Source organism: Euprymna scolopes, chromosome 25 (genome assembly GCF_053919585.1).
Source record: "Euprymna scolopes isolate OS-2025 chromosome 25, ASM5391958v1, whole genome shotgun sequence".
Classification (NCBI taxonomy): Eukaryota; Metazoa; Mollusca; class Cephalopoda; order Sepiida; family Sepiolidae; genus Euprymna; species Euprymna scolopes.
Window position 1 is genome coordinate 63,927,935 of NC_136506.1, and position 11,037 is coordinate 63,938,971.

Consider the following 11,037-nt stretch of genomic DNA (forward strand, 5'->3'; position numbering starts at 1 on the left):
AACTTCTGCAAGTAATAGTACCTTAAGTAACAGTACTCACCTGAATACTCCACCAGACTTGGGGAATTCTTGTCCTGGGATCTAGTAAAACCAAGAGACCACAAGAAAGATATAACATTTTTAAATGGTCAATTCGGTAGATAAAAATGATGTTCCCAACATTTTTTCTAACTCAGTGTTTGATAAAGAAGAATATCTATGTATCTAATCCATGGATCAGGAAGCGGGGGGGGGGGTCTTTGATTTCTGAAAACTTGGACTAAAATAAAGCAAATTATGTTCTCTTTGTGGTTTTGCATCTCCATCGCTTCAATTTCATTATTCTCGTGTTCAGTGCATATGTTTGTATCATTAACATGAACCACATGTCTTAAATATACCGCTGTGAACCATCAACAGTTTAGTTTTTAGAACGTTGCATTCTAATAATTACTCTGCTTCTCCACTGCATCGTACACTGTGTATTCGGTGGCTTCACCAATCTCTCTTCTCCTATTTGGATTCTAACGTCCTTGATGATCGATTTATAGGGATGTGTCTCTTAGGTGCTTCTATGCATAATTCAAAATTGATCTATGCGGCGCAGTTTCAGATCTTGAGTGTCATGTTGTACCAGAATGTGATCTCTTCAGATCTCTTCAGGCGATATTAGCTTCTCTATTCTCTATTAGCTATTGCTTTCACTGTCCAATGATGTTGCCCCACAATACCATTTCCCCTGAGCCGGTAAGCTGCCCTGTAACATCTTATCTTTCATTTCTCGAGCATCTTTTAGAGAAAATTTTCAATGAAAGATGGTGCTATTATCTATTATCACCTCCATTACCGAACTTAGTTGAAGCATCACCTTCTTAAACTCTTCTGCAACTGCAACTGCAACTGCCGATTCTACATGTAACACCCATCCATATTGCTAGTCTCTCATGCCCACAATCATTAATATGTGCCTCCATGATAATATGTTATATCGATATCAATAACCTTGTCCAATTATTAGCATTCCAAATTTTGTTAACATTATATATATATATACATATATATATATATATATATATATATATATATATATATATATATATATACATATATATATATATGTATATATATATATATATATATATATATAAGAGCAAACAGTTAATAAAACATGTTAAAAAACACTTTGAAAAAAAGTTAAAAACATATTTAATCTGCAAAGGAAACACTTGATCCGTGGAGTCTCTAAAAAATTACTTTCCTTCTCATCAGAGGGTAGGAAATAGCAAAATGCGGGATCGGATTTTGCATGCGAAAGTATTTGATGAAACTACAAGTAAGTCAAAGATCTTACTTGATAACAAAAAAGTGAAGCAGAGGGAATATGGTGAAGAAAAGGGTGATTACACGTGAATGGATAGTCTAGTGAAAGGTAAATAATCCAGTGACGGTAAAATCCAAAAATATAACCCCAAGAAAGTTATATATATATATATATATATATATATATATATATATATATATATATACTAGACTACCCTTGACCCGTTGGGTCAGTGTGTTATATTAGCTATGGAATTAATGTATGAGCGTGACACTTGTGATGTAAAGAAAATAGATTTTTGTGATATAAGAGAAACATTTCTATGAAAGTATATTAAAATGAAAAAAGAATATAGATATATTTCTATGAGTCGTTCTGTTTATAATTGTTTATTTTTGAAAAAAAAAAAACTTACGGCCATTGAATTATAACTATATAACTTATGGTTTTCCATACTTTAAGGTAAATGTGCACTGAAGTTAAATTCAAATTTTGATATATCTTTTAATTTAAGTGTGAAAAAAAAACAATTGGGACGCTGAAAAAGTACACAGTAAAACAATACGTTTTATTGTCTCATTGATTATTTATTTGTAATGCAAATTAAAAAAAACATATTTTCAGGGTTATTTATTTATGTTGGTATTGTAGAAGAAAATGTATGAATGTTTTTTAAGAAAGGCGTATTAAAAAATGGAGAATAAATTTAAAAAAATGAAGGCGGGTAAATCGCCGTTGTAAAATGCTCTTATGGTTGTCAATGGGCTAAAGTAGATTTATTTGTAAGAAAATTGTGTTAAAATAACTTAAACGTAATATGGAAATGAACAATGTAAAAAAAAATGCAGAAAGTATTAACAATTGTTTATTTGGATAATTTAAACGCGAATCCCCCCCCCCAAAAAAAAACACAATTGGGATGCTGAAAACGTACGCAGTAAAAAATACGTTTTATTATCGCATTGATTATTTGTTTATGTATGCATGCGTAACCGGAAGTCATAAACCGGATGTTGTGTTACAACACCTGTTACAAGGTCATTTGAGTTTATAATTATATATATATATATATATATATATATATATATATATATATATATATATATATATATATATATATATATGGATGAGATACATATATATATATATATATATGTATATATATATATATATATTAAGTAATGTGATCTATAATTTAAAAGTTTTAAAAATTTTTTAAATTTAAAAATCAAAATTTAATTAAATTAAAAATCAGTTTCATAAGAAGGAACAACAACAAAGTCAATTATCTGTACGATCGTTTCGGAAATCCGTGCTTTTTATTTGTGGTATACATGAAGTCACGTAGAACAATTATACATAGTTTTTTTGGTAAGCACGGTCTCCTCATCAGCAAATTTAGGAGTTTTCGATGTTATTTCTACAAGCCACCAAAATAAACTCATAGTACCGGCAGATAAAACTGGAAATTTCTACACAATGGACTATATACAATATAAAAATCTAATATATAAAGAACTTAATAAAAATTATAAAACTACTAATAAATCAGCACTAAATAAAATAAATAATGATGCAAAAAACATTTTAACTAAACTTAAAATAGATAAATACACAGAAATAACGGTACCAGCTACCCCGAGATTTATTTTAAAAGACCACAAACACAGCTTCAATATTAACCCTACTATTAGACTCATTTGCCCCTCGAAATCAGATATAGGACTGGTTAGTAAAAAAATATTAGATAGAATTATCCCCAAAATTAAATCCATAATAAAATACCCACTATGGCAATCTTCAAACCAAGTAATCGACTGGTTTTCTAATATTCAAAATAAAAATAATATTAAATTTCTTTCTTTTGACATTGAATCATATTACCAATCTATATCACCTATCCTACTTAATAAATCTCTATTAATGGCACGAAAATTAACTAATATAACTCAAGACGAAACTAAACTAATACTTATAGCTAGACAGTCTTTAATAACATTTGATAATAAATATTGGACCAGGAAAAATACCCCTAACCACTTCAACATTTTAATGGGATCGACGGACTCGACTCAGGTCACTGATCTAGTTGGCCTTTTCCTTTTAAATGAAATACATTGTATACTCCATAAACAATTCAAACTTGAAGGAGGGCTATATAGAGATGATGCACTTTTCATAACGAATTCTACTAATAAAAATTATGAAAATGCAATTAAAGCTCTACATAAATTATTTAAAAATTATGGACTTAGTATAAAAATCGACCCTAATAAAAAAATTGTTAATTTCTTAGACATAACCTTAAATCTTGAAAATTCTACCTTTGAATCATACCATAAACCTAACCAATCACTTCTATATGTCCACAATCAATCAAACCACCCTAAATCAATATTAAAATCAATAGTTCCCAATATCGCTCTAAGAATTTCTAGACTGTCTTCTACTAAATCAATATTTACCAAAAATGAAAAATACTATAATGAAGCCCTTAAAAACTCTGGATATAATTCACAAATTAAATTCATAAATGAAAATGATAGAAACATAAACTGCATTAAAAATAAACCTATTAAGAGCGTAATAACATATAATATGGCAATGTCTTCCCGTATACGAGTTAAGAAAAATAACCAGGAGACAAAAAAAGATAAAACCAAACTACAAATATTAGATAATAATATAAATAAACAACAAACTAAAACCCGCAAACGTAAGAATAGACACAAGGAGATCCTATGGTTCAACCCCCCGTATTCCAAAAACCTAGAAACAAACATAGCTAGAGAATTTTTAAAAATATTAGATAAGAACTTTAAAGCCCCCCATAGATATAATAAGATTTTCAATAAGAACACAATTAAAGTCTCTTACTCTACTATGCCCAACCTTCATCAGAAAATAATTAGCTCTAATAATAATAAAATTAATAAACTACAAAATGCAACTATACAAAATACATCGGACTGTAACTGTAGAAGAAAAAATAAATGTCCCCTACAAGGCTCATGTAAAATTAAAAATGTTATCTATAGCTGCACAGTATCAAAAACTCCAAATATACAAGAACCTATCAACAGCCATAACTCAACTACCAGATTAAATAATAACACCAACTTAAATCAATCTACTGATCAATTATTAACCAACCCACCACATTATAATCCAACAATATCCTAACGGAAAATAATCATAATAATCAAGAGGTAATATATATTGGTTCCACATCCGGCCCAATAAAACATAGAATTTCAACGCACAAACATTCTTTTAAAAATAACTCTCTATCAAACCAAACTACTCTATCCAACTATATTTGGCAACTAAAAAATAGCAATATTTCTTTCAACTTAAAATGGCAAATAATTGAGACTTGCAAATCATATAAACCAGGAGATAAATTTTGTACATTATGTACAAAAGAAACCCTAAAAATTTTAAAATATGAAGATATAAAAAGCACAGCCAAACTAGTAAATTCAAGACACGAGATTCTATCGTGTAATCATAAACGTTGGTTTAAATTTAATAAATATAAACCACCTTAAATCATTAAAAATTACTCATTAGTAAAAATAGTTTTTTTTTTTTTTTTTTTTTTTTTTCTAATAAATTAAGTTAAACCAATTACCGCCCTTAGACTCGTAAATCAAATAATAAATAAAGCCATGACAATTATCTCCCCTTAAAAACTTGCAAAAAAAAAAAAAAAAAAAAAAATACTCTCTCTCTATAGATATTAACTGTAGCGTCTCTAAATCAAAATACGCTAACGGAAACAATTTACTGCACGAGCGTCGCCCTTTTTAAAATTCATCATTCAATAAAATAAAAAGCTATAGCAAACATCTAAATGACTACTTTAAATACAGTTCCTGATTTCAAAAAAAGAAAAACCAAAAGGTAATTATATATCTATATATTTTTAAATCAAATTTATTATGTAAATTCAAAATATATATTTTTTCTACTCATTTCTATCTCTAACCTATACCAATTTTCTTATTAATTTTCTTATAAATTTTAAATCCAAACCTTTTACTTCAATTTTTCAGATTCATCTGCCTTACTGTTAATGCTAGGTTTATTTTTGGTGTCTTTTCAATTCAATAGAAATCCTCCTAAATTTGCTGATGAGGAGACCGTGCTTACCAAAAAAACTATGTATAATTGTTCTACGTGACTTCATGTATACCACAAATAAAAAGCACGGATTTCCGAAACGATCGTACAGATAATTGACTTTGTTGTTGTTCCTTCTTATGAAACTGATTTTTAATTTAATTAAATTTTGATTTTTAAATTTAAAAATTTTTTAAAACTTTTAAATTATAGATCACATTACTTAATATTGAATTAGCTCTAGGACATTTAACTATCGAGCTTATTATATATCTAAATTACAACGAGCATTTCCTGTATTTTAATTAAACTAGTAATTTCACTATTACATTAAAATACACTTAGCTCTTTAGACTATTATTCTAATCTCCTTTAAATTATATATATATATATATATATATATATATATATATATATATATATATATTTATTTATCAAAATTTATGTATTTAAATTTCGTGATTTGAAAAGTTTATCTTCAAATATAGAATTTTTTATCGTTTTAAAGCAGAGAATGCAATTGAATAAATCTATTTCCTTAACTCATGAGTTTTCGATGTTTATTCATCTCCTCTGAGGAAAAATATTAGCAAGTGTTTTTATTAGTTTTCACCCTATTTGTTAAAAGCAATAAACAGAAAATGAAAGTTTTTAAAGTTTTAAAAACATTTTAGATACATAGAATAAGGGAAATGGATATTGAGGCAGAAAAAGGGGTTAAAATCCAAAATGAATGCTAAATCTTGAAATGGATCTCTTTACCTCCTTACTACCAGGAATTTCCATTTATATATATATATATATATATATATATATATATATATATATATATGTATATATATATATATATATATATACACTTCAGAATAATGAAATGAAAATATATCTACTAGTATGCAAATCTAGTTATTTTAGGTCTTACAAAATATTATTAGATGTAATATTTTAAATAAATAATAATGCAAATAATTTAAATAAGACAATCCCAGCCAAATAAAAATTGCTCAATATGCAAGATAGAGCAAATGTATCCAAACTTATGTATTTAAATTTTATGGTTTGAAAAGGTTAATCTTCAAATATAAAATTTTTTATTGTTTGAAAACAAAGAATACAATTGAATAAATATCTATTTCCTTAACCCATGAGTTTTCAATGCTTATCCATCTCCTCAGAGGAAAAATATTAGCAAATGTTCCACCATGAAGAAGGGAGATGAGGCACCGATGATTGAAGCCAAAAGAAAAAGACTTGGTTCAAGATGCAAAAACAGGAATGATGTGGTGTGATGCTGGAATTATTGCAATAGGCAAGAGAAACAAAGCAAAGACACTAACACAAACAGTTGAGAAGGAAGAGATCCAGATATGCTAAGAACCGGAAAACTAAAAGAGTTGCACAGATACTTCATGATGATGTGAGCAACATTTAATTTTCCTGTATATTCTAAACGGTATACTGTCGATTAGAAAATAATTTGTAGTTTGCATTAAAATTTAACGGTAGAAGTCAAGTATTAATTAGTGCTCATAAACCAAAAGAAAGCGTGAACTTTTAAGCTCAACGATCGTCGTATAAATATCCCATTCAAAGCAGTTTTCTGATTTATTTTTTGCAGATGGAGAAATTGTCGAAAGAGAGAAGAATCCAAAATTGGGAAAAACTTTTCCTGTGTGCCTTGGCAAATAAATCTCTGGTGAGACAATGGAGATTCCGCATTCCACAAATCTTGGAAAACGCAGGAAAAGGGTCAGTGAAAAATAAATTTATCATCAAACCCGATTTGTTATTTTTTATCACACACTGTTATCCTCATCTTTGTTGTTGTTATGTTTACGGCGTTTCAACTATTATCCTGTTCGATCTTCTTCAGTTTTGATATGTGTTGAATATTTTGACTCAAAAGCTATGCTCTTTTCTCCTTTTTCGAATTTGCATCAAATTTGCCAAACATTTTGCATTTACATGCATTATGAATTTGTGATATCACATAAATAAATCCATTACCAAGGAAAGTAAATTAACTCAAGAAATTCCATACTTAAACCATGAACAATTCTGATGCGATCTCATTCATGTGACTTCACTTGTCTGCACTGATCTGTGGTTGTAACTTGAACAGAATAAAATTCGTTTTAATTTATTGGATATTTTTTTAATTGAATAAAAATATCGTCTGGTATTCACAATTTCAAAACGAAAATTGTTAGAAGAATTACAGTTGGAAATTGAAGTTCACGAACTGTATTGAAATAAGAATGTTATTATTTAGAAACCCATTCTTAGCATGCTAAATATTTTGCGCTTTCAACTAACAATATAAAGACAAGATATCGTATGTGCGTGTGTGTGTGCGGGGGGGGGGTTAATTACCGTTAAATCTAATCAGTATGTTTTTTTCGATATAACACTGTGATGTAGCATTCAAGAACTGGGATAATTATTGGAATGTCATTTTATTTTTTTCCCACAACACACAAGTGTTGAACACTAACCTAATAGAACAGTTTTGTTCTGTAAAAATCCTGTAGAAGCAGAAAAAAAATAACTTTGGATTAATCGGAGTATTATTGCCATATTTGTCATTTTATTCATAACGTTACGACTGATGCAAGCTCTGACTTTCTTCAAGCACATCATTTTCATAACCTTCTATTCTATCATTGAAATAATTACATAATTTTGAACTGAACCTATTATTATTAAATCCACAAAGGTAGATTTTTTTTGAAAAGATGCACTCGAAGAAGGTCGGAGGTTACATCGGCCGGAACATTGTAAAATGAGAAGATGAGAATAGTAGTCCGAATAATTCAAATACACTTTTTTGGTGCTTCTACAGAATTTGAACAGAGCTTTTAGTAGTCCAAATAATCTAAGATCAATTTGCATCTATAAATATTGTCAAAGTTTTCAAATGTTTAATGTGCAAGAATTTCTGTTATGGTGGGGAATTGGATCCCTCCAAGCTCTGACCTTGTTGTGGCGTCATCATTTTGAGAACCTCCTAGCCATACTCTGGAATGCTTACATGATTCTGAACAGAACCGTTTATGTAATCCACGAAGGTAGATTGTTCTCAAATAAATGCACCCGAAGAAGGTCGGAGAGTAAATCGTCTGAAATGTTGTAAAAATGAAAACAAAGATGAGAATAGTAGCCCTATTAATTCAAATACACTTTTTAGTGCTTCTACAGAATTTGAACCGCGCTTTTAGTAGTTCAAATAATCTTGATAATCAATGCCCATCTATAAATATCGTCAAAGATCGAACTGTTGCTGAAATGTTGTTGAAGAAAAGGAAATAAATTTCGGTTCAGTTCAGTTATTTAATTATTTTTGTTTCGTTTTGTGTTTTTGTTTCATTTTGGGAAAAACTAAAATAGAAAATGTAATATTTAACATGTGTCTTTAATTATTGAGTGCTACACATATTTGAGAGAAGCAGTTTCTTTGGAATAAATGTAACAATTTTTAAATAGGATGAAGTTTTCAAACAGCCGGAAAAAATGTTTATGGAATGTGGAAAAATATATAAACATTAAACTCTTATCAATCCCCACAAGTCTCAAAATTCAAACTGTGGAGATAGAGGGAAAATCGAGATTACTTTATATATATATATATATATATATATATATATATATATATATATATATATATATATATATATATATATATATATATATACATTACAGCTCATATGAACCATGACAGCCAACAAACCGGAAGTCTAAGACTTGAGTTTCACCCTCAGTTGAATACATCCGAACTTGGCATTTGAAACCCGAGTCTCTTGCATGCGAGGCGAGTACTTTACGATATGAGCAAAAGAAAGTCTATTAACCAACACAGATCAAGTAAACCACTGCGAAATCCAACATATGGAATGTACCTACTTCATTTCGAACAATAGTTACAAAAATAAAAATAAATATTATCTTAAGATTAAAACCTAACAAGAACTCAATATACTAGAAGCAATTAAAGAAATAATAAAAAAAATAATGATGGAAATAAAAATTAGATAAAATACAATATCCAATTAATCCATCAAACATGCAAACATGGAATTATGATAAAGAAATCTCAATCTTAATAGATTGTTGCTAGTCTATAATAAAATTTCTTTGCTAACCGTTTTTCCCCTGAAGAAAAAAAAACACATTTTTATTATTTATTTTGTATTTCTTGTTTGATGGACATTTGCATGATTTTAACTCGCTTCATATATCGATGAACTAGATCGAATATTGGTCATTTTTATTAAGATCGGATTAATTTACTAATATTAATATTAATATTTATATTTCCTTTTCAAATTTCATATTATATATATATATATATATATATATATATATATATATATATATATTGATATTGATATGTATCAGTACGATTATTAGTTCTTTATTTTTTACTTATTTTGTTTACGTGCCAGAACAATTAAATCCATTTCGTCTAGTTGTCTCGTCAAAGTCTTTTGTTATCAACGAATCAATCTAAAATCGCTCCCTTTTATCCTCATTTTCAGAAAAGTTCATTTTTCTGCTTACATCAACAATCTTATCGAAGAGAACCAGACGACATCATTAGGCAGCAACAAAAGATGATTAAATACCACAGACTCCAGAGACATTGCTCAGATTTGTCCATTCATTTGAATTTGAATGCGAAAAAGTCAGAAGAAAACGATGACGTCTGACGACAAAAAAGAAAAAATTTGAAACACAAGTGAAATTTCAAAAGAATTTTATACAGATTTTTGTTTCTTTTTTATGTTTATATTAATAAAAGTATTTATCTACTTATCGTGTATTTGTGTATGTGTGTGTGTGCGTGTGTACGTGTGCGTATGTACGTGTCTTGCATAGTCGATATTTTTTCTAATAATCAATTATTTGTATTGAAAACAAAAATATAATCGATAAAGTACTAGAATTGATTTGTAAAAGTTCCATAAAAAATAAATTTAATTACGAAATTAAATCCATCAGAATGCATTTTGATTTACTTCATAAACAAGTAAATCTTGAAAAATAAGAATGAATTGCTTTTTACTCTTCGAAATCTCAAAATTTTTTAACAAATTTTCATTTAAGTAAAAAATTAAAAATGTTGGAAATTATAAACATGCATTCATTTCATAGATTAAACAACAATTTGGTTGAATTAATAATTTCACGACCTAATGATACCATAATTAAATCTAAATTTAGAAAATCCTTTTTAAAAATAATAATTTTATAAAAATAAATGAATAAATGGTATAATAAAAAGGTGGAACAAAAATCAATGTAAAAAAAAAAAAAACAGACAAACAAAAACTCCCAGTTAATAGAAACAGCAAATAACATAAAACATTAAAAAAAAAAATGGAAAACTTTTACGATTTGCTTTTTTTGTTAAACTTTTTTTCTCTATTTTTCTCTCATCTTTGCATATTGAATTAAATTGTTTTCTTCTATCCCAAGACAGTTGTATTGTCCCTCCTCTTCTAAGTTTTTGATGTTTGTCTCTTCATCATCTTTTTTTTTTCATTTGGATCTACTTTCCAGTTCTGAAAGGGCATTTGGCACATCTGTTCAGGCCAAACTTCATTCCAATATCT

The 11,037-nt window shown here is 28.1% G+C and overlaps 1 long non-coding RNA gene across 1 annotated transcript in view; it reads left to right on the forward strand.

The window, feature by feature from the left end:
- LOC145247259 (uncharacterized) overlaps positions 1-10,237 on the forward strand; it is a 20,592-nt gene extending 10,355 nt beyond the window's left edge. The window contains exons 2-3 of the long non-coding RNA XR_013863223.1: positions 7,044-7,174; positions 9,961-10,237. This is a non-coding gene — a long non-coding RNA (uncharacterized LOC145247259). The remainder of the gene's footprint in view (positions 1-7,043; positions 7,175-9,960) is intronic.
- Positions 10,238-11,037: the final 800 nt, after the last annotated feature.